Source organism: Helianthus annuus, chromosome 7, assembly GCF_002127325.2.
Source record: "Helianthus annuus cultivar XRQ/B chromosome 7, HanXRQr2.0-SUNRISE, whole genome shotgun sequence".
NCBI lineage: Eukaryota > Viridiplantae > Streptophyta > Magnoliopsida > Asterales > Asteraceae > Helianthus > Helianthus annuus.
In genome coordinates this window covers 57,333,858-57,358,533 of record NC_035439.2, presented here as the reverse complement: position 1 = coordinate 57,358,533, position 24,676 = coordinate 57,333,858, and positions in this window count along the sequence as shown.

The following is a 24,676-nucleotide window of genomic DNA, read 5'->3' as shown; positions in this document are numbered from 1 at the left end:
AATCCTGAGCTGATGCAGAACAAAGCCAGGAATTGATCGTGAACTTGTGAAACGATGAAAGCCAGAATACGATCCCGACAGCTGAGTCTAAGGGGGAGTCTGAAGATGAGCTCAACGCAAGAGGAAGCGTGGATTCAAAAAGCCAGATAAATATTTTGGAGGAGCTTGTATACGGAAATCCAGGTGTCGATCCCAAAAGCACGGAAGCTTGACGAAAGGGGGAGCCTGAAGAAGAGTCTACTGAGAGGGGGAGCAACGGAAGCTCGAAGACAGATCCACGGGGATTCTGTTCGAGAGAGAGAAAGACAAGGCGCTACGAGATTGACTACGGCAATATCCAAGGGGGAGTCTGTTAGTGCAATATCTGTCTATCGCCTCCGTCAATCTAGTCCGTAGTAGAAACCGAAGAATTCTAAGCTTTTAGTGTTATAACTAGTTAGAAAGGCAAGGTGGCAATTTTATAAATAATGAGATTTCTCATTATATCCCTTAGCCTATAAATAGATCATTTAGGTTTAGAGTTTAGGGCTTTTGGCTCATTTTGGAGATTTAGAGATTTATTCTAGAGAGAGAAAGTCTCTCCATGTGATTCACGGCTTTGTACACGACATCATATCAATAGAATCACGTCATTAGTACGTTATTGTGTGTTCGGTCACGCACGTTCACGGATTCCGCACGTCGAACGTTCGTTACGCAATCGAACGGTGTCAAAACCGGTCCTACAATGTGCTTGCTTCTTCCATGAAAGACTGGATTTCTCATGAGTGCTATTGCAGAAACATTATCCACTCTGAGTGTTATCTTCTCTTCCTTCCAGCCTGTAATTTCACATAACAATCTTTTAAGCCATAGTGCTGGCATGCTGTTGCAGTGGCTGCCATGAATTCTGATTCACATGAGGATAATGCCACTGTCTGTTGCTTCTGTGTACACCAGGTTATAGGTGATTCTCCAAAGTAGAATACCAGACCAGTTATTCCTTTTCCTTACATACTTCGAGCAGTTGACAACATTGTCCTATTTCTTCTTTCCACTACTCCGTTTTGCTGTGGGGAATATGGCGCTGTTAGCTGTCTCACTATGCCATTGTCCTTGCAATACTTGTTGAATTCAGCCGACGTGAATTCTCCTCCTCTGTCCGTCCTTAGCATTTTTAACTTGGTTCGAGTTTCTGTCTCCATCTTTTCTTTGAACTGCTTGAAAGTTTCGAATGCTTGATCCTTGGAAGTTAGTAGATATGCCCACATGTAGCGAGTATAGTCGTCTACAAGTAGAAATATATACTTCTTCCCAGCATGTGTTGATGGGGATATAGGACCACACAAATCTCCATAGACTAAATTCAGAGGTCTTAAAGATCTGAATTTTGCCTGGTTTGGAAATGGTGTCATACTATGTTTTCCTAATAAGCATGCGTCACATACTTGACTGGCATAACTTATTTGAGGAACTCCAAGTACCAAGTTCTTTCGAGTCATTTCCATAATAGCATCGAAGTGTAAATGGCCTAACCTTGCGTGCCATAACCATGCTAAATCTTCTGTGTTTGAGAGCAGGCAGATTAGCCTTCCAATCTTCAACTTTACTTTATACAACCTGTTCCTCATTCTCCTGACTCGCATTAGTAACTTTCTGTTTTTGTCACGGACTGTTAGTAAGTCTCCATCCATTACTACTTTGCAACCAGTTTCTGTAAGTTGTCCGAGGCTCAATATGTTGCTTTTCAAACTTGGAATGTAGTATACTTGAGAAACAATCTTTTGTTCTTGGTTCAGACATTCCAGCAGTATTGAACCTTTGCCTTTAATTTCTACGTGCGACCCGTCACCGAACCGAACTTGCCCTGTCACTTTTTCATCTAATTCTCTAAAGTGACTTCGCACTCCTGTCATGTGGTTGCTGGCCCCGTTGTCTAAATACCATAGACTTTCATCTTCTGAGGCGTAATGTAACACCTCGAAATATTGCGTCCAATAATGTATTGACACGTGTCTTGAGTTTACACGTGGTGTTAAATACTAAATAAAGGACTAAAGTTGACAAACATTGAAAGTATGTAAATTCGAGGGTTAAAAATGTCAACGAGGGATAAATACACTGTACAGTAATCCTAAATGATGCTCGTACCTTCAAACGGATAAATCATGGATCGTACGGAACGAAATACGGAAGAAAGTGAGAGATTACAAACTACAGGGGTTAATTGTGTCAACATGTTTAAGTTATACCTCTTAGTGACCCTTTAACATACCCGAGGCTTTGTAACAGTAAATTACGCTCACTAGAATATACGATATAAATTTCGCAAAGTTCCGTTATAAAACCAGAAAGTTATGATCAATTTCGTATGCGAGGGGTTAGAAGCGTCAACAATGAAAGATAAGGCTTTTCGGATAGTAATTAAACTAACCGGGGACTTAACGGCGCGGGTAAAAGTCACGAGGCCCTTATTCGTAAATAATCGAGGCCCAAATCGCAAAGTTACCCCTTCGAAACCGAAAGGTCAGGCTAATAATGGCAAAAGATTTGAAAATATTGAATTACAGGCCTCAGGCGGGCCGCATAAGAGAAACAAGGAAGCTCATGCGGGCCGCGAGCCATGTGAAGATCCGGTTCCTGACATAAGGATTCAGGCGGCCCGCGTGAGCCTAGCCTGATCCTTAATGCAGGCCGCGTCAAGGTGCCAGATGCAGAAAACATGCACAAGTTCACTGTTTGATGTTTAAACCGACCTTGGGCGCAATTATGGCAGCATGGGCGCCCCCTACATGTCCCCTAGCACTCAGGGACAGCTGCTGATCATCCATGAGCAATTCTAGACTTAGTTGTGATGATCTTGTGCCCCAAAATTCACTATAAAAGGCAATGTAGTGCACACATTTGAAACACACCTCAAACCTGCTTTCTTGACCACTTCTGGAGCTCAAGAGCATTCTTCTAACATCTCTAGTCGTGCACCAAGCTTCTGTAAGTATGCCTAACCCTTTGTGGTTTAGTTTTTGCATAGTTTAGCTTAAAAGTCAATCCGACGTAATTAACGATTGACTTTAAGATAAATCACAAATGGTCCAGTGGTTTGTCGAATCAAAGTAGTTTTATGTTGGTAATCATGTGGGCATTAAACCCCTAAAAGGGCACCCTCTGATTCCCACTCTAACTAATCCGATTGTCGAGTCAAACTTGCTTAGAAAAAGTCAACAGAATGCTATTTTGTGATTTCATGCATAATCAGTAATGTAGATGGCGTGTAACCTGTTTTAACACTCATATAACATGATAACAAGTATATTAACTAGTCTAAGCTTGTTTGATCCGACCATTTACTGTTTTGACCCGGTTCGGAACCGAAAGTCGCAAAACTTTGGCTTTTGCTTTGACTTCAGTTCTGACCCGTTTTGGTATGATTTAGATATGCCTTAGGACTCTCTTAGGACCAGGTTACATGATGGTATAACCCTCTGTGACCGGTTCGTTGTTTGTCCGAGTCTTTAGCACATTTCCGTTAAATGCTTAAAAGTTGACCGTAACGCCCTTTTCAATTTAAAACGAGAATTTTTGACATATGGAAGGACAATAACCTTAGTCACTGATTTCTAAGCATGTCCTTAAAATTTCACGTCAATCCAAGGTCTAGAATAGGAGTTATGCTAAATAGCGCAATTACGGAAACTTTAGTAATTAAACGGCGCATTTAGCGTAAAGCCTATCTAAACCCAAATTTCGACACCAAACCTTTTACACACTGATGTAAAATAATATTTTGAGATTTTTAAAGATTTTTAATCATTTTTAACCTGCTCATAACCTGCGGTTATGGCATCGGTTCGGTAAATACCGAATATACCCTTTTCGAGCATAACTTGAGTTCTACAAGGTCTTTTGACCCGATTCTAGTTGCTACTGATTTTAAATAATAAATAGAGTATTTTGGACTTTATAAACTGTTCGGAAAACTCAGATTTCCTGTAGAACTCAGAAACCTCTTCTATAATCTTTAAAATGACCGAAATACCCCTACGAGGCATATAATGGATTTAAACTCGTTACGGGCATGATGGAAGGTATCCTACTGATACCACAACCTCTTTAAAGCATATTGACTTAGGAAACTTGTGTAGGACTCTTACGGTTACCCGTTACGCCTTTTGCGCGCACGGTTTGGCTTATGTAACTAGTTTACATAAACTAGCCGAAACGGGTCAAACCTTATTGTTTTGACCTCAAAATGCAGAGTGTGATTATATTACCCATATAAAACAAGTCTTCAAACTTGTTGGGTCCGAATCACATTCCATTCCCGGTTTTCGCCTTCCACGCGATTAAACCGTAAATATCCTTTGAAACTAACCGGTCTAAGCTAAGGCTAAATTAAAGACCCGTTAGGATTCTAATAGGTTGTTATAAACCTTCGTTCCAGAATAGGAGACCAGTAAAAGATACTTGCATTGTTTATTAAGGATTATTACTTGCTCAGGTAAATACTTTTAACTTATTTTCCGTTATACGGGCTTGGGTTACGGTATATAAAATACCGCTTGGTTGGGCATCAAATCTTCCATCGTTTGGTGGTTAATTGAATAATTTGATTGGCTCGTTTAAACCGTTTTGTTTACTTAAACGCCTTTGGGGGGTTAATGACCATGTCCCGGATATCCTTGTCAGCATTTTACGAAATGGCCACGACCTAAGTGCGGAGTGTAGGCGTACACTCGTCAGTGCACAAATAGTTGATGTGGTGTGTCTATTGATCTTTAACCCGGTACGTCCGGGCTACTTAACGCATAAGGAACATGTAATTCGTTCACGAGATTATAAATTTAAATAATTATCCCAAGTTATAAAGAGTTTGTGCCTTGTGCATTCAAATCAATTTTATTAAACCTTTTCAAAAGTGTCGGTTGAATGTATTTACCAGTGTAAACTGATGTATTTTCCCAAAAAGATTAAATGCAGGTACTAAGCGTAATTGGCTGGATATTTCTCCTTAGCATCAATAAAAGAGTCTCGCAAGCTTAAGATGCCTACGTCTGTTGAACAACATTTATATTTTATTTTGATCCTCTGTGGATTATATTTCGACGATTGTGATACTTTGATATTACATTCAATGGTTGAAATATATTTATCTTTATGCTTCCGCTGTGCATTCATATATTGTGGTTTGACTATATTGTTGCCAACTACGTCACGGTAATCCCCCACCAGGCCCACCGGTGATACACGTGGAAATCGGGGTGTGACAGGTTGGTATCAGAGCCAACATTGAGTGAATTAAACACTATCCTTATGTGTTTAATCTCAATGACACAATTGCACAAACTTGAGTCTAGACAAGAACATAGGACAAATTCGAATTTGTTATTCCAGTTTGTCTTTTATTGTTATTATGATTTAAAGACTTGTTAAGCAGGAAATATGCCACCAGCAATTAGAAGAGGAGGAAGAGGCAAAGGGCCGATCACTACTCATAATGATCACGAGGCCGGACCTTCGAACATGCGAGCTCCTTCCAGCACAAGGAGTGAAGAACCTCAGAGACGTAGAAGAAACCTCTTTGAACCTGCAAGACATTCTACCTCGCACAGTTCGACACCTTCATACCGTCACTCTTTTGGACCAAATTCGGAGAACGATCCCAGTAACCCTCAACCTTCGTTTATACCTCTCCAGCGGTCTGCATCGCACCGTTCATATGGCGATCCTACTCCTTTCTTTCAAGGCCGATTTAATCCGGCTGATTACGTCCAAGAACCAATAGGTTATAACCCTTTAGGACCTGAAGACCATTTCTCCGAAGATAATGCGGTAGATATGGATGAAGACACGGATCCCATAGAACCTGCTAGAGGTACTCCCAACCATCCTATCGAGATCTCTGATGGGTCATCCTTCCATGGAACACCCTATCAAGGTCCCGACAGTTACCAGGCGAGGTTTAACCAGTGTGATTGGTACTTCACACCTTCTCATCACTTCTCGCCTCATGAGCAACAGCAGCAACAGGATCCTTCCGAGGATTCGCGTTACGTGGCAGTTACGCCACCGCCTCCTCCGCCACCAGTTCAGCAAGCACCTCCAGATCCGCCAAGGCGTAGGAGATCAGGCGCGCGGATAGGGATGGAAAAAATACCCGAGCCCGATTGGTATACCCGAAACCCGACACAAATGGGACGAGTATACCCGATACCCGACGGGTATTGGGCCGGGTATGGGTTTAGCTTTAAAAATTTTCGCGGGTATGGGTCGGGTATGGGATTAGGTGATACCCGACCCGATTACCCGAAACCACATACCTGTTTACCCGAACTATATACCCGATCATATACCCGAATTTTTTAATTTATATTTTTATTTTCCATTAACACTTGTCTATTGTTGATTTATTTTAGTATGATCATAATGTGAAAAAATAAATTTTCTTTTATTATATGCATTTGATAATAGTATTATATTTTGTATGTTGTGAAGTATATATGTGTATGTGTATAAGTATAATAAAGTTATTATTAATTTATGATAAAACTTATATGTATGTAATGTATATTTTTAATTTATAATAATAGTTGTATAAATAAAATTATATAATAATTATAATAGTAAAAAATGTATTTAGAAATCCCAATGTATATATTTTAACAAACTAATGGGTATACCTGGTACCCGCGGGTATACCCGATACCCGATGGGTAATTACCCGAAAAATACCCGATGGGTATTGGGTCGGGTATGAGACATGATTTTATAACCGGGTATGGGTATGGGATTACCAATACCCGACCCGAACCCGACCCATTGCCATCCCTACGCGCGGATGTCTACCCGAGGAGGGGAATTCCACTTTAGCACCCCTCACCACTCGAGTGCAAGTCACTTTCCGCCAGTACCGGAAGAACCACAGTTAGGGGAACCTTCTGGTCACCCTGCAGAGGTGAATTCTGTACTAGTTGCACCACCTCCTCCACCATTCGGATATGACAACCCGATACCAGCGTACGCCGGTTCCACCGCGTACAACCCGTTTGAGCAGCCGACTCACACGCACTACAACTATAATTACGATGCCGACCCATACGTGGTAGCGGCTAATTACAATGCTCTCCATCCCGACAGAGCTTATGGAAACCTTTGGGGAACAGATTACTCAGCTCATGGGTATCCAGTACCTCCTAGACCTCCGGTTCAACAACCGTCGCAACAGCCACGTTTTTCTCCACCGGAGCAAGAAGAAATCCTCCACCGTCTAAATCGAGTGGAACGAGACTTTGAGCAAGAACGTAAAAGTAATCATGGATTCCTTAAAGGCCTAGCAAACCTACTAAAAGGGAGGAAGAAACGAGATCATTAGTCTCTTTATGTACTATAGTATTTACTATTGCAATCAAGTCCCTGCGAGGACATTTGCCTTAAGTATTTTAGCCCCTGCGAGGACGTTTATCGTGTTTAGTCCCTACATGGACAATTGCATTTCAGTCCCTGCGTGGACTTATCTTTTTAGTCCCTGTGCGGACATCTATCTATGTATTTGGTCCCTGCGTGGACTTGTTTTCTGTAAACCTCTGCGTAGGTATTCATTTATTTAAAAGTCCCGTTTAGGGCAGTGTGTAACCATTATTATGATTAATGGAATATATGTTATAAATTTCATTTTTGTTATTATATACAATGAAACAAAGATCATTCCTTTTAAATTAATCTGCCTAAATAAAGAATCTTAATAGTGAAACCTAGCCTGGTGTCATTATAAGACCCGGCCAAGATGGTAAGACTTAATTAAAAGATTCAGATTCCAGTTAACGTCTGTAAACATGTTAACATCCTTGGCAGATGTGATTCGTTAAAATCACATGCGTCATTCTTATACAAGAATCATTCAAAGGATTCCAAATACCCAAATTAATGATTTATAAATCATGGGCTAAATCGTCAATAAAGATGATCATTTATCAAACATCCATTGGTGATGAAGTGCCTACGGGCCATACTTATTGTCATATAAGACAAAAGATAGTTGTAGTCTGTGACTCCCTGTCAGAAAAGGTAAAAGGACTACGGTTCAAACCTTCATGCCTTGATTCTCTGTAATCCTGGCTTATATTATAAAAACGTCCCTGTAACTAGGCTTTCGTGCCACTAACAATATTAATTGTAAATAGGATAAGTTATAATCAAATCCTAAATAAAAGTGAGTAACAAATTAACCAGATGTGGTCTATGTTTACCATGGTTAATGAATTGTCATAAAAGACAATTCCATAATAAACTCCTAAATAAAACATTGTCATTATCTTCTGCAGCAGATTCGAGTTACAATGGCTGGACCAAGTGGAGTTAATAGTCATTCGAAGGAGGATGACAATGATAACGCCCAGATTCATTTAACGGGCACTGAACTAAAAGCTTTGGTAGACAACGCTGTTAAGGCAGCCTTGGATCGACAGTACGAGGAATACACCGAGTCCCGAAGCAGAACCCTATCTACACCACACTCAAAGCCAAAAACCCACTCTAAATCTCACAGCAAACCACCTTCAACTCCGTCTAAGCCAAAGAAGGACGACGATAGACACTCATCCAATGAGAATAGCGTCCACCCTAAGAAGAAAGTGGTCGATGATACACCTCGCGCCAGGGGTTGCACGTATAAGTATTCCGTATCTTGCAAACCCCGAGATTTCACTGGGGAAAAGGGCGCTGTGGATTGTATGACCTGGTTAGACGAGATGGACACTGTTGTGGACATCAGTGGTTGTGCTGAGAGAGATTTGGTGAAGTTTGTTTCACAGTCGTTCAAAGGTGAAGCCCTAGCATGGTGGAGATCTCTGGTTCAAGCCTCTGGGAAGGCTGTTTTGTATAGCATGACATGGGAGGAGTTTATGGCTCTCATCAAGGAAAATTACTGCCCTCAGCACGAGGTTGAGAAAATAGAGTCTGACTTCTTATCGTTGGTCATGAAGAACCTGGATTGCCAGGCATATCTCACGACTTTCAACACTCTGTCGAGATTGGTTCCGTATCTTGTAACACCGGAACCCAAGCGGATCGCGCGCTTCATTGGGGGTTTGGCCCCAGAAATAAAAGCTAGCGTAAAGGCTTCTAGGCCTGCTACCTTCAGATCCATGGCAGATATATCTCTGTCTCTCACGCTTGATGCAATGAGGCAGATATCGTTGAGGAATGCCGACAGTGAGAAGAGGAAGCGTGAAGATGATGATTCGCGTAAATCCAACAAGAAGGACCGGGGAAATCGTGACCACAAGAGGGGGTCAGAGAACAAGAGAAATGACCGACAGTCGGGCGACAAGCCCTTGTGCAAGGTTTGTCAGAAGCACCACTTTGGAAGGTGCAGGTTTGAAAAGAAATCCCCACCGAAGCCGTGTGGGATATGCAAGTCCTCTGAACATAGGACTCTTGAGCGCAAGAAACTCAAAGATGCAACTTGTTACAGTTGCAATGAGAAGGGGCATATCAAGATGAACTGCCCAAAGATAGCAAAGAAGGCTGAAGAAGGTAAGAAGACCAATGCGAGGGTCTTTCAGATGGATGTTAAAGAGGCTATCCAGAACGACAACGTTATAACCGGTACATTCCTTATCAATGATGTTTTCGCAAGAGTCTTATTTGATTTCGGAGCAGATAAATCCTTTGTGGATGATAAGTTCTGCGAATTATTAAAATTGCCTGTTAAAACCCTGAATGTAAAATATGAAGTTGAACTAGCCGATGGGACTATGGGGACAGTTTCAACTGTTTTAGATGGATGTGCTATATCCGTTAGGAATCACTCATTTCCTTTATCCTTGTTACCCTTTAAACTCGCTGGTTTCGACGTAGTGTTGGGTATGGATTGGTTATCGCATAACCAAGCCCAAATCGTGTGCAACCAGAAGCAAGTGGTAATCAAGACTCCGTCTGGAGAACCACTTACCATCCAAGGAGATACTCGACATGGATTGCCTGCACATGTATCTATGCTAAAGGCATCCAGATGTTTGAAGAAAGGATGTGTCATTTATATGGCACAGGAAATCATCGGTAAGGAGAAACCCAGAATTGAGGATATCCCAGTCATCTCTGATTTTCCTGAAGTTTTCCCAGAAGAACTGCCTGGTTTGCCACCAGACAGACAAGTGGAATTCAGTATCGACATTATTCCAGGAGCCGCACCTATCGCGAGGGCGCCTTATAGATTGGCACCCACGGAAATGAAAGAATTGAGGACGCAGCTAGATGATCTGCTAGCCAAAGGTTTTGTTAGACTAAGTTCATCTCCTTGGGGAGCACCGATCCTGTTCATCAAGAAGAAAGATGGTTCGATGCGTCTATGCATCGATTACCGTGAGCTAAACAAAGTGACGATCAAGAATAGGTATCCTTTGCCCAGGATCGACGATCTGTTCGATCAGTTGCAAGGTGCGAGCTACTTCTCCAAGATTGACCTACGGTCAGGCTACCATCAATTGAAGGTCAAGGATGAAGATGTGCATAAAACTGCATTTAGGACTCGATATGGTCATTTCGAGTTCCTAGTGATGCCTTTTGGGCTCACCAATGCACCTGCCGCATTCATGGATCTCATGAATCGCGTTTGCAAGCCTTATTTGGATAAATTTGTCATTGTCTTCATCGATGACATCCTTATCTATTCCAAGAGTCAAGCTGACCATGAAAAGCATCTTCGATGTATCCTCAAACTGCTTCATCAAGAAAAGCTTTATGCCAAGTTCTCTAAATGTGACTTTTGGCTACGAGAAGTCCAGTTCCTTGGGCATGTAGTCAGCGAGCGTGGTATACAGGTGGATCCCGCTAAAGTTGAAGCCGTCATGAATTGGTAGGAGCCGAAGACACCTACGGAAATTCGCAGTTTCCTAGGTCTAGCAGGATACTACAGACGCTTCATCGAAAACTTCTCAAGAATTGCTGAACCCCTAACTTCTTTAACTAGAAAGAAAATAAAGTTCAATTGGGGCCCTAAGCAGCAAGAAGCTTTTGATATCCTCAAGCAAAAGCTGAGCAATGCTCCAGTGTTGACATTGCCAGACGGAATGGAAGAATTCATCGTATATTGTGATGCATCACACACCGGTATGGGTTGTGTGCTTATGCAGAGGGGCAAGGTGATTGCCTATGCTTCGCAACAATTGAAAGTGCATGAAAAGAACTACACCACCCATGACTTGGAGTTGGGTGCCGTTGTATTTGCGCTAAAACTTTGGAGGCATTACCTTTATAGCATTAAATTTGTGATCTATTCTGATCACAAAAGCCTTCAGCATCTGTTCAATCAGAAAGATCTGAATATGAGGCAGCGACGTTGGATGGAAACTCTGAACGACTATGACTGTGAAATAAGATACCATCCAGGCAAGGCCAATGTAGTCACAGATGCCTTGAGCAGGAAAGAGAGAGTGAAACCGATAAGGATCAATGCCAAGAGCATTGAAATCAAGAACAATCTAAATGAACGATTGTTAGCTGCACAGAAAGAAGCTGTGTTAGAAGCTAACTATCCAAACGAGAAGCTAGGGGTAACTGAGGAGCAGTTATCCTATGGCAAAGACGGAATTTTGAGATTGAATGGAAGGATATGGGTTCCTGTTTATGGAGGTCTTCGTGATGTTATTCTTCAGGAAGCCCATAGTTCCCGATATTCCGTTCATCCTGGTGCTGATAAAATGTACCAGGACTTAAAGGCAAATTTCCGGTGGATAGGCTTGAAGAAGTCTATAGCCACCTATGTAGCAAAGTGCTTGACTTGTGCGCAAGTAAAGGCTGAACATCAAAAGCCGTCAGGCTTGCTACAACAGCCTGAACTTCCTGAATGGAAGTGGGAAATGGTAACAATGGATTTCATCACCAAGTTACCAAAGACAAAGAAGGGAAATGATACAATATGGGTAATAGTTGATAGACTGACCAAGTCAGCACATTTCCTACCCATAAAGGAGACTCATAGCTCCGATATATTGGCCCAGTTGTTTGTAGACAAGATTGTAGCCCTTCATGGAGTACCTGTGTCTATCATCTCCGATAGAGATACCAGATACACATCACACTTTTGGAGGAGCTTCCAACAATCTTTGGGTTCACGTTTGAATTTCAGTACGGCTTACCACCCACAGACAGATGGACTGAGTGAGCGTACGATCCAAACGTTAGAAGACATGCTTCGTGCATGTGCAATCGACCTAGGTGGCAGTAGGGATAACCACCTACCCTTGGTCGAATTCTCCTATAACAACAGCTACCATACAAGCATTCAGGCTGCACCTTTTGAAGCTCTATATGGTAGGAAGTGTAGGACGCCTGTTTGTTGGGCAGAAGTTGGAGATGTCCAAATGACAGGACCTGATATAATTTTTGAAACAACGGACAAGATTGTCCAAATTCGCGATCGATTGAAAGCTGCCCGAGACAGGCAGAAGAGCTACGCAGATTTGAAGCGTAAGCCTTTCAATTTCGAAGTAGGCGACAAGGTATTACTTAAGGTATCACCCTGGAAGGGGGTGATGCGATTCGTTAAGAAAGGCAAACTAAGCCCGAGATATATTGGACCTTTCGAGGTAATCGAACGTGTCGGATCGGTTGCCTACAAATTAAACTTACCAGAAGAGCTCAGTGGTATCCACAATGTGTTCCACATCTGTAACCTGAAGAAGTGTTTCGCTGACGAATCACTGGTTATACCGCATACAGATGTACACATCGACGAGAGCTTAAAATTCGTTGAGAAACCTGTGTCGATCGAGGATCGACAGGTCAAGAAACTTCGCAGGAAGTACATACCGATTGTGAAGGTGAAGTGGGATGCCGGTAGAGGTCCCGAGTACACGTGGGAGGTAGAGTCCACGATGAAGGAGAAGTACCTTCTGTAGGATCGTATTCCGACCTAATTGAGTCAATCTGAAGAGCTCTAATCCGTTTCAGAGGCGGAAACTAAGAAACGAACTTGTAAACAGCTAGAAAATCATTATAATCCTCTTTTCATTCAATAATCAACTGTCTACAACGAGAGGAAATACCGGCAGCACCTTGGTATTGAATTACACATACATTCCAAATGAATCCGTTTGAAGCCTTTATATAAAAATCCCTGACCATTTGAAACATGCTTCAAACAGCCGGGTAATGTTCAAACGACCAGGCTTTCAAACGGAACCCTCTGACTCAAACGGCCAGGAAACCTTTCAAACGGCCAGCCTTCAATATACTTGAATTTCATGTCCAATCCAATCTGCAATGATCTCGAGACTCGACATAAGACGAAGACGACAGATGACTGCACCAACAGACTCCCCCTCAGATGTTGACGAGTCTTAAGTGTTGAGTCTTCACAGTCTTCAGTCTTGATCTGTCTCTGAGCTTCACTCTCAGTCTTTTCTTTCATGTCTTCAGACTCCCCCTTGCGATATGCTGGCATTTCTTCAGATCATCAGCATCATCAGCTTTAGGATCATAGTCTGGCTCTAACTGCTTTTTCAACTTTAGTCTTCAGACTCCCCCTATCAATCTGCTGAGATCGAAGTCTGGAATTCACAAAAATCTGCACAATCTCTACCCAAACATAAGTTTCATCAAAGATTATAGCTTTTCAACAATTCAGAAACTATGTTGATAAACTACAATAATGATTTTGCATTCAAGATCAATTACTGTCTTTTTCAAAAAAATTTAACAACATCACATACTCTCTCCCAAACCTGTTCTTCATGTTCAGCACTTCGAATTTTGAACATCAACTCTCCAACACCAGTTTGTCGAAAATCTTTTTGAATTTTTCAAACTTTTGCTAAAACACACTTAAAATCTTTTTGAGATTTTTTAAAGAAAGCAAATGCAGAAATGAAATAATTACAAACAATATTTTTGTGAGTTCGTGCAAGAGGATCATATCAGATTTTGAGACATATCACAAACACCATTAAGCTTTAAACATCCTCAGTTCTAAACAATTTACCTAGATTGTCAGTATGTTTGTCCACTTAAATTTTCACACAGATTTCAACTGTTCCGAGATACGATATTAATGTTTTAAGAACTTAAACTTATCTGTGTGTACCACTACTTGAATATATTCCCGTATCCAGATCCCAATATTCAGTCTTACAGGTGAGTATACCACAGTTGATATCTGTATAGGGGTTAGGTGCGAAACCGTGAGAGCTCAGGTCAGAACTTCCGTTCAGCAGAGAGATGACGGCTCGACTTTTGGTGGGTCCCCTTTAGAGCATCTTTTGTTACAACAGCAGCGATTATCAATTTTATTGTTTCGTCAGCTTGCTGAGGGCGATGCTATGTTTCAAGCATTTTGCGAAAAGCATTATCCGGGGACTAGGTCAGTATTTCCATACAGCAGAAGTCCCGGGATAATACCCCAGACATCACTGAGTATAAAGACCTAGTATCTCAGAATACGGGACCTTTCAAACAAGATTTCAGGGGTTACCTATATATCCAAGCAGTTTTGTTAACCCACAGAATAATCAAGTTTGATTTTAGGTTTATATCTCGTTACAGTTTACTAAATGTGCAAAAACCTACTGACACATCCGCAGTAAGATTGTTTATCACTTTTAAACTTTCCAATTCCTTAGCATGTTGTGATAGTCCACTGATGTACTATCATTTCCTCTTTTATGCAACAAAAACTCATTTTTCAGCTTTATCATGTTTTTGTCTTTATCAAATTTTCTGATGTTTTTGGATTTTCAGCACTATTATATGATGTCAAAGCAATTAATGGAAGCTACGTTGGATTTGCTGGTAACCAAGGTGGCAGGATTGTTGGTCAGGGAAAGCTCACAAACGGCATCATATCTTTTGACAAAGTGAATTATATTGTTGAATTGACGAACAATTTGTTAAGTATTTCACAAATTTGCGACAAATACTTTAGCGTACATTTTACAAAAACAGAGTGTTTGGTTTTAAAGTGTGACAACCCTCACTAAACCAGGTATCCGTACGATTTAATTAATAATTAATTGCTGCTTAATTACTGTGCTTAACTGAGATTTCTGATAAACTGCTACTTGATTGTTGATACTTGTACATATCTGCGTCATACTTTGATTTCTGTCACTACATTATTTGCTTACTGAACTCTAGTGACAAACATGATGCACAAAAGCACAGTAGCATTTGAACGGATAACCTATTGAGCATGCTGATATAGCCAGCATCAGGCACACACTGCCTCTAAAGGCCTGAATGAGCCAGAAATATTTTACTACACCCATAGTGTGTGTAGGGATACAAGGGTTGTTAAACTGCGTCTTTAGGATTAAGATACAGAGATTGGATGTGCCTAAAACGTACTCTAAGCACAAAACACAGCACTTTTATCAACACACTAGCTTCTAGCTAACTAATAAAGTGCCAAAACATGAGGAAATATTCCTGACACTTTGCAGAATAAATTGTGTCGCTAAAAATATTAATTACGACGCTTAAAAGATTACTTAAGCACTTTAACGGATTACTATCCAACCGAACAACCGGACTATACCCGGAACATAAAAATATTGCCAGAAATATTATTAGTCTTTTTTTTGAGCCGGTTAGGGTCCCTGATTACCCTAACACCCACTTTATAACGCATCATTTAACTAACGGAGTTAACCTCTAAAGATAACTTATTAGATGTAACTGAACTCTAACTAAACAATCGAAATCCAACCGGATACCCCCCCCCCCCTAAAGAGATCGGCCAAACCAAGGGACAAGAGGGTACAAACTTTTGAATTTTATATTGTTTATGTTGGGAATCAAGAAGACATGGAAACCGTTGGACGAAAGAACTTGATTTTCTCTATAAATACTCACACACACACAAGAGTTAAACCACCACATTTCACCAACACACCTTGCTCTCTCTCTTGCCTCCCCACTCTCGGCCGTAACTCCCCACCCACACACCTCCATTGTCGGCTTTTGATCTCTCCATTCCAAACTTATACAAGGCTTACGGATCACGTATAAGGAAGCTTGAAGCAAGCGGAAGTTGAAGGACCTCGTTTCTTTGCTTTTATCCACGCCATTTTCGACTAGATTCTTCCCTAGCCCCGAGCTAGAGGTATAATGTTTAAAACTCACTCTCGATCGTATCTAAAGTGGTTAATATGATTTTTAACGGTTAAAAGTCGGAATCATGCGTTTTGAATCTTTAAAGGCTACTAAAACTCGAATATTGTTGGTTAAAAGCTCATAACATGTGTAAAAGTCGTAGTATTCGAATATGTTGATTATTGAGGCCCGATCTACGTTGTGGTGGCTCTTATCATCGTTTAACCCGACTTTGTTAAGATCACGAATCTTGACATACGCTTGTTTCTATCGGTACGAGGGTTAAAAGGTGAAACTCCACCACGCGAGAAACATGAACTTGTGTAAAAGTATTTTGACTTGTAAAATAGTACTTAAAACGAGCCGATCTACGTATGTACAAGAGGTATATTCGTAGAACCGAGTGTCGAGAAAATCATGTTTATAAAAGTTGGATGACATGTTAACAAATATGATTTTTACAAACTACAAGTGTATAAACACTTGTGAAACGAAAGATCCGACAAAATAACAATTTTTACAAAATTTGTCGGGAAGTTTTAAAGAATGATTTGTTCTAAAAACGGGGTTTTTACAAGACTAAACTATTTTATACATAGATCCACTAAATATAAGGTGATCTACACTATGACTTTCGGAAAAACTACAAGTTCATGTAATAATGCGATTTTACATACTAGTCTACAAGTTTAATGTATTGAAACTGGTTTGAAGTATCGGAAATTGATTGGTTGATTTAAAGAAATTGTTGGAGTGATTTTGTAAAAGAAAATGATACGCTTGAAAGCGTGGCCACCTTCAGTTACAGGGGAAACTCTGGCGAAATTTTTCTAAAATCTAACACTTAGATTTATTTGCAAGTGTTAAACTATTTTGAGATGTTTTCAAAATACATTTCGCCATGACTTTATTTATTAAATAATCGGAGGTGGGATTTTCACAAAAACTAAACGTGATAAATATTTATTCGATAAATATATTCTTCACCACACTGTTTATGATTATTTTGTGAAAATATATAAATATTATTTTTAGAGTAAAAATAATATTTACAAACTTTGTCGACCCCAAAATAATACCAACGCCTACACGACAAACATATGAGTTACAACGGTAATTACTATTACCACTAAATCTCCAAAACGTAACTTACGCTTTATACGGAAATATTCATAAACGCGTATGTTGTCAACGTATTATTTTGGAAAGTATTATGTAAAAAGAAAATATATTATTTTTGAGAAAAATAATTATATTTTGGGATGAGAAATAAAATATATTAAGTGAGACTTAATATTATAACGCACATGTATTAATTCCCCCATCCTTGGGAAGGAGATTAACTACCAAATATATACAAGGAACGGTTGTCTAACTGTTTCCCTAAACTTAAACTATAAAGCTAAAGCACGGCCATCCGTCTAATAGAATTAGCACATGTAGGTCGTTGCACAGCTTTCGGACATTTGGAGTACTCTACTTAGCGACGCACTGACTGTGAGTTCATGTCCCCCTTTTCTCTTAACTCTTTTCAGTTTTATAAACTGCGGGGGTGAAATACATGTTACTATGATTATGAAATACTTGATACACGGTATGGTTAGCGTAAGGAGGGTTATTACTTAGATCATGTGAGTGGGTAGGCGGGAACTGGAGGCCATTAATCCTCATGGTAGGACCGAGGGACGTAAGCGGTAGATCTATCTGGGTGTAGCGAGCCCAACTCCAGGTCCAGCATAGCGGACCTTGGGGTGACTTTGTGCCCGACGCAAAATCCGCTAGGTTTGAGTCTTCCTACTTGCACTTCACACATATCAATGGCCTTGCAAACCATTGGTGATCTCTTTTTCCTTATTTGCTACATACCAGGTTTTTGATAAAGATAAAGGTTTATATACTCACTTTCGCATGAACTCGCTCAACATTATTGTTGATTTTTCAACTTACATGTATTTCAGGGAATTAACGATCTGGCGCGGTATGGCTTGTTTTCCGCTGCATAAGTCACCAGGGTCATCCAGGGTTCGGGGAATGTGGCTCTTTCCTGGACAAGTCACAGTCCTTGAATCATGTTTATGTTATGTTTGTGGTTGTAATGTTTAGACAAGTTTATGGTTGTTGGGTGTTAACCCGTTAAGACAATGTTTTGATTTTTATTTTAATGGATGATCTTGCATATTTTTAATTCATATAGCTTGTTATGATTAAGCTATGGTATTAAGAAGTCACACCAAATTAACCACGCTTCCGCAAAGCCAGGGTGTGACAGCTTGGTATCAGAGCTCTGATCATAGCGAACTAGGATTCCTTCTCGAGTCTAGACTATGATCACTAGGGCTCTCACGAAAACATTTTTACTGCATACCACTTAAGTCCAGATCCAAAACGTTTTTATAAACAAATGTTGAGCATATTTTATTTATTATTTTTAGGCTCAGTATGGGAGGCTGAGGCTCGGTCTCGGAGACTGAGGCTCGGTCTGGGAGGCCGAGGCTCGATCTAATGGATCGAGGTAGTTGTCTAGTGGGACTAGGAAGTCAGTCTGGGAGGCTGGGAGAATTGGCTAGTGGGACTAGGAAGTCAGTCTGGGAGGCTGGGAAAGTTGGCTAGTGGGACTAGGAAGGACAGTCTGGGAGGCTGGGAGGCTAGTGGGACTAGGAGGATTATGTGATTATTACTTGGTAACTTGTGTGATTACCTGATTTACTGATTTTTGTGCATGTTTGTGTTGTGTTACAGACCCATGGACTCACCAGCCACGGGTGATTCAGATACCACCGGACCTTTACCCATAGTATCGGACGACATTGTGTCTTCAGAGCACGAGGTGCATACCTCCGACTTCACCAGCACCGATAATGATGACTTCCAGCCCTTCGCTCTGCCCGATGGCGCTGATGAGCATATCGATGACCCACCTGCTGAGTATCTTCTTTTGGTAGCGATTCCAGCTCCCATACCCCTTGCTTCTTATCCAGCATACGACTTGCTACCCGACGCCAAGGCTGACGGCGACATTGATCTCTTTGAGGACGAGCCTTACGAGGATGAGATTCCTGATGCAGCCCCTCTTCCCGTTGGCGATCTTTTGATGATTGCTGGTGCTCCTGTTGAGGACTCGCCCGCCCATTCGCCAGTCCCAGACTCCTTTGAGTCTGTGGCATCTGCACCGTCTCACGAGGTGAGCACGCAGCATTTTGTACACGACTCGGACCCCGATCAGGCATCTTCTGCCGCACCCATCCCGAGCTTTGTGTTCGAGCACGACGACATTGAGGATTCTGATCCCTTTTTTCCTCCAGGATTTGATCCTGACCGCGATATTGAGTATATTCCTATGGACCAGCATATGGAGGACCCTGTTGATCCCGTTGATCCTTTTGATCCCTTTGATCCAGAGTTTGATTTTGATATGGCTTTTGATGACCCAGAGCCTGCCTTGGCCCCAGAGCAGGCAGTTGCTCTAGATCCTGAGCATGAGCATGACCTGGTACATGCCAGCATTCCTGATGAGCCCATATTAGCAGACCCACCTGTTGGTGACCATCTTGTGGACATTCCTTTGATTGTTGACGACCATATTATAGCTGATGATCCTGTTGTTGATCCACCTTTTGTTGATCCCCCTTTGATTGCTGATATCCCTGTTGACCACCCAGTTGAGCATGTTGCACCAGTTGACCCTGTCATTGCTCCATTTGATCCTGTTCCGCTCGAGCCTGAGCACGCTTTATTTGCTGACCACATGGATCCACCCGATGAGGAGGCTCAGCATGGTTGGATACCTGCTGACGAGGATGTTCCACCATTACCCCCTCAGATTCCGGTTACACGACATGATGATTTTTCATTTCAGATCCCACAGTTTGTACCTCCAGCGGGGCCTGGAGAGGGCTCTTCAGCCCACCCTTTTGGTCACGTACCGATGCCTATTCCTTTCGTGCCCTAGATGACGCCGGTTCCATCTTCTGTTTCACCTGTTCATGCAGCACCATTCGATTCCACCAGTACGCCACTGCTTTGGTCATCTTCCTCTCCGATGCCACCCACTGACCCATATCATCCATTCCATATGGGGTACACCATAGAGGACGTCTTGATGTCCTTTGTCCATCAGCATGAGTCCCATACACAGCGACTCCAGGAGCTCGAGAGAGCTCAGCTATCTCTAGGTCCATGTCATGGTCAGACATCTTCACCTTTTCAGCCGTTTCGATCATTACCCCCGGACTTCGCTGCCCGACTTCTGACTTTGGAGCAGCAGATCGCTTCTGTTATTCACACTCAGCAGGCGATGGAGGAGGACTGGCTTCATCTACGCCGCTTACTCTACACTCACTTTCCCCCTCCTCCACCCCCATCCGCATAGAGCTCATCGGTGCTATAGAGGTAGACGTTGGTGAGACGACAGCGATTGTGACTGCACAGCCTTTTGGAGACCACCTGATGTTACTGACTTTTGTTGATACTTATTTGATGTACCTGATGTATGTGATACTGATATGATATGGTTTTGTACAGGGGTGATGTAGCCCCTATTTGATTGATGGTTGTATGCCACACTTACTACACTTTATGGTCTCGATATATGTAGCAATCGCGGTATTCTCACCATATCTGATTCACTTGATTGCTTATTTATATTTTTGTGACATGGGATGTTGGGACATGGGATGTTGTGTATATAATACTTGTGACATGGCATGTTGGGACATGGGATGTTGTGTGTAGAATGAGTATAACATGGGATGTTGTGTGTGATATATTGATAACATGAGATGTTATGTGCTATTACTATTACTATATTCGTATGCTTACTATGGCCTGACCAACGTACACATCTTTAGAAGATGGCGCCAAGACGTCAGCCACAGCCGATGCCTACCACTCATGAAGAACTACAGCAAGTTATCGCTAATGCCATTGCTCAATATGCTGCCTCTCAAGGAGGACCAAGCGGAAGTAGCTCGAACATCAACGGCAACCAAAATCCTCCTCATGGTAACCCTAAGTCAATAAGACATACCATGGCCTAAATGGATTCCTTTAGCAGATGCTAATGCCGTTCCTGTGTTGTAATGCATGTGCAGGGTGCACCTACAAACAATTCTTGAACTGTAAGCCCGTAAACTTCGATGGCACAGGAGGTGCTGTCTCCTTCGTTCGCTGGGCAGAGAAAACCGAGTCCGTACTTCGTATGAGCAAATGCGCGCTGGATCAACAAGTCACTTACATCTCAGGGCTATTTGTGGATGGAGCCCTATCCTGGTGGAATCTACAGGTCCAGACCCTTGGCGAAACTGTGGCTTACGCACTGACCTGGACTGAGTTGAAAGAACTTATGCGCAAGAAGTACTGTTCTCGCGCTGAAATCCAGAGGTTAGAGACCGAATTCTGGCACCTGAAGATGGAAGGTCCCAAGATAGCTGAGTATGTTCAAAGTTTCCACGATTTGTCGCATGTGGTACCCTATATGATTACACCGGAGTTCAAGAGAATTGAGCGCTTCATTTGGGGACTAGCTCCTCAAATCATTAGTATGGTGACCTCTTCCAAACCAGCAACAATCACTGAAGCCATTGATTTGAGTGTGGCTCTCACCGAAGAGGCAATCCGGTTGAACAAGTTTGATGAAGTCGAGCCGAAGAAGAAAGAGACTCATGTGGAGTCGTCAGGTGGAAACAAGCGAAAGTTTTCGAATTTCAAGCAGGGCACCGGGATGGTGGTTAAGAAAGGGGAATCGAATGCGCCAGCTCAAGATTCGGCTGGTGGTAGGAAGAAAGGTAGAGGATATCTGGGTGCTCATCCCAAGTGTAGTTCATGCCAGCGCCATCACTCTGGCCGATGCGGGCCAAAAGTTTGTGAATCATGTGGAAAGACTGGTCATTCAAAGGATTCTTGTTGGGCTAATGCTGGCCGGGGAGGCCAAGGAGGATATGGGAATAGGAACAACCGTGGTGGTACTGGGAACCGCCCACAAGGAAACCAGGGAGGTGATGGAAACCGTGCCAATCTTGCTAACCAAGCAGGCGACATGAACCGAAATCAGGGAAGCAATCAAGCTGGAAACAATGGTGGGAACGGGCCGAGGCCCGGATGTTTTAACTGCGGTGATGTTGGGCATTACATGAGGAATTGCCCAGAATTAAACCAGGCACGCGGAAGAGTTTTTAACATGGAAGCCAGGGAAGCGCGCCAGGATCCCAATGTTGTCACTGGTACGTTCCCTGTAAACCAACGCTATGCATCCGTTTTGTTTGATACTGGTGCCGATTATAGCTTCGTGTCGTTAGAATTTAGAAACATGCTTGGTTTAGCTGCTAGTAAGTTAGATATTCCATACTCGATCGAATTAGCGAATGGGAAGTTAGTAGAAGCTAACGAGGTGATTCGAGGTTGCGTAATCGAGCTAGGAGAGCGTGAGTTTGCTCTCGATCTACTACCAGTCCAGTTGGGAAGCTTCGACGTGGTAGTAGGGATGGATTGGTTATCGAGTAACAAAGCAGAGATAGTTTGTCACGAGAAGATAATTCATATTCCGACCAATGATGGTGAGACCATTGTTGTTCATGGGGAGAAGCGTGAAACGCCGTTAAGGATGATTAGCTGCCTGAAAGCAAGGAAGTGTTTGCAGAAAGGATGTGTTGCTTTTCTGGCACACATTGTGGATAAAAAGGCTGCTGAGCCGAAGATCGAAGACATCCCTGTCGTGAGGGAATACCAGAAGTCTTTCCAGAAGACTTACCTGGATTGCCGCCTCAGAGACAAGTAGAGTTCCACATTGATTTAGTTCCAGGCGCCGCGCCTGTGGCTAAGGCACCTTACATACTTGCTCCGTCTGAGATGCAGGAACTGTCGACACAACTTCAAGAGTTGTTAGACAAGGGATTTATCCGACCAAGCTTCTCGCCTTGGGGAGCTCCAGTTTTGTTTGTGAAGAAGAAGGACGGTAGTTTCCGTATGTGTATTGACTACAGAGAGTTGAACAAACTGAAGATCAAGAATAGGTATCCCCTGCCAAGAATCGATGATCTGTTCGACCAGCTTCAAGGTTCGAGCTTCTATTCAAAGATCGATCTTCGATCTGGATACCATCAACTACGGATACAGGAGGAGAGTATCCCGAAGACAGCCTTCAGAACTCGATATGGACACTACGAATTTCTCGTTATGCCGTTTGGTCTGACAAACGCACCTGCTGTGTTCATGGACCTGATGAATCGAGTTTGTAAGCCGTACCTGGATAAGTTCGTGATTGTATTCATCGATGATATTTTGATTTATTCAAAGACGAAGGCTGAGCACGAGCAGCATCTTAGAGCCATTCTGGAGCTGCTAAAGAAAGAACAGTTGTACGCCAAATTCTCTAAGTGCGAGTTTTGGCTAAGAGAAGTCCAATTTCTTGGACATGTGGTAAATGAAGGTGGGATTCATGTGGACCCAACCAAGATCGAGGCGATCAAGAATTGGGAAGTGCCAAAGACGCCAACCGAAATCCGGCAATTCTCGGGTTTGGCTGGCTACTACCGAAGATTTATTGAGGATTTCTTGAAAATCGCTCAACCGTTGACACTCCTCACGCAAAAGGATAAGAAGTTTGATTGGGGAATCAAACAGGATGAAGCGTTTCAGATATTGAAAGATAAGCTTTGTAACGCGCCAATCTTAGCTCTGCCAGAAGGTACAGATGATTTCGTGGTATATTGCGACGCTTCACATCAAGGATTGGGTTGCGTGTTGATGCAACGCCAGAAGGTTATTGCTTACGCGTCACGCCAACTGAAAGTGCATGAAAAGAAGTATACCACACACGATTTGGAGCTAGGTGCAGTGGTTTTTGCCTTAAAGATCTGGAGACACTACCTTTACGGTACAAAGTGTACAATTTTCACAGATCACAAGAGCCTCCAACATATATTCAACCAGAAGGAGTTGAACATGAGGCAAAGGCGATGGGTCGAGTTGTTGAACGATTACGACTGCGAGATCAAGTATCATCCAGGGAAGGCGAATGTGGTCGCTGATGCCCTAAGTCGTAAAGAGAGAATCAAGCCCATAAGGGTTAGGGCTATGGAAATGATAATTCAAACCGACCTTTCCTCGCGCGTTCGTGCAGCACAGAAGGAAGCTCTCAAGGAGGGAAACCTTGAGGAAGAATATCTCCGTGGGATGGAGAAGATATTGGTGCCAAACAGGGAAGGAATGTTGTGTTTTGAGAAAAGGATTTGGGTTCCTCTGTTTGGTGGTTTAAGAGAGGTTATCTTTGATGAAGCTCACAAGTCGCGGTACTCTATCCACCCTGGAGCGGATAAGATGTACCAGGATCTTAAGGATTATTACTGGTGGCATAGGATGAAAGGCGATGTTGCTATTTACGTGAGCAAATGTTTAACTTGTGCCAAAGTTAAGGCGGAATACCAGAAGCCTTCGGGACTTCTGCAGCAACCAAAAATTCCCCAGTGGAAGTGGGAACAAATCTCCATGGATTTTATTACAAAGTTGCCAAGAACGCCAAAAGGCCATGACACTATCTGGGTGATAGTGGATCGCTTAACGAAGTCAGCACACTTCTTACCTAGCCGCGAGAAGGATAATACAAGCAAATTGGCTG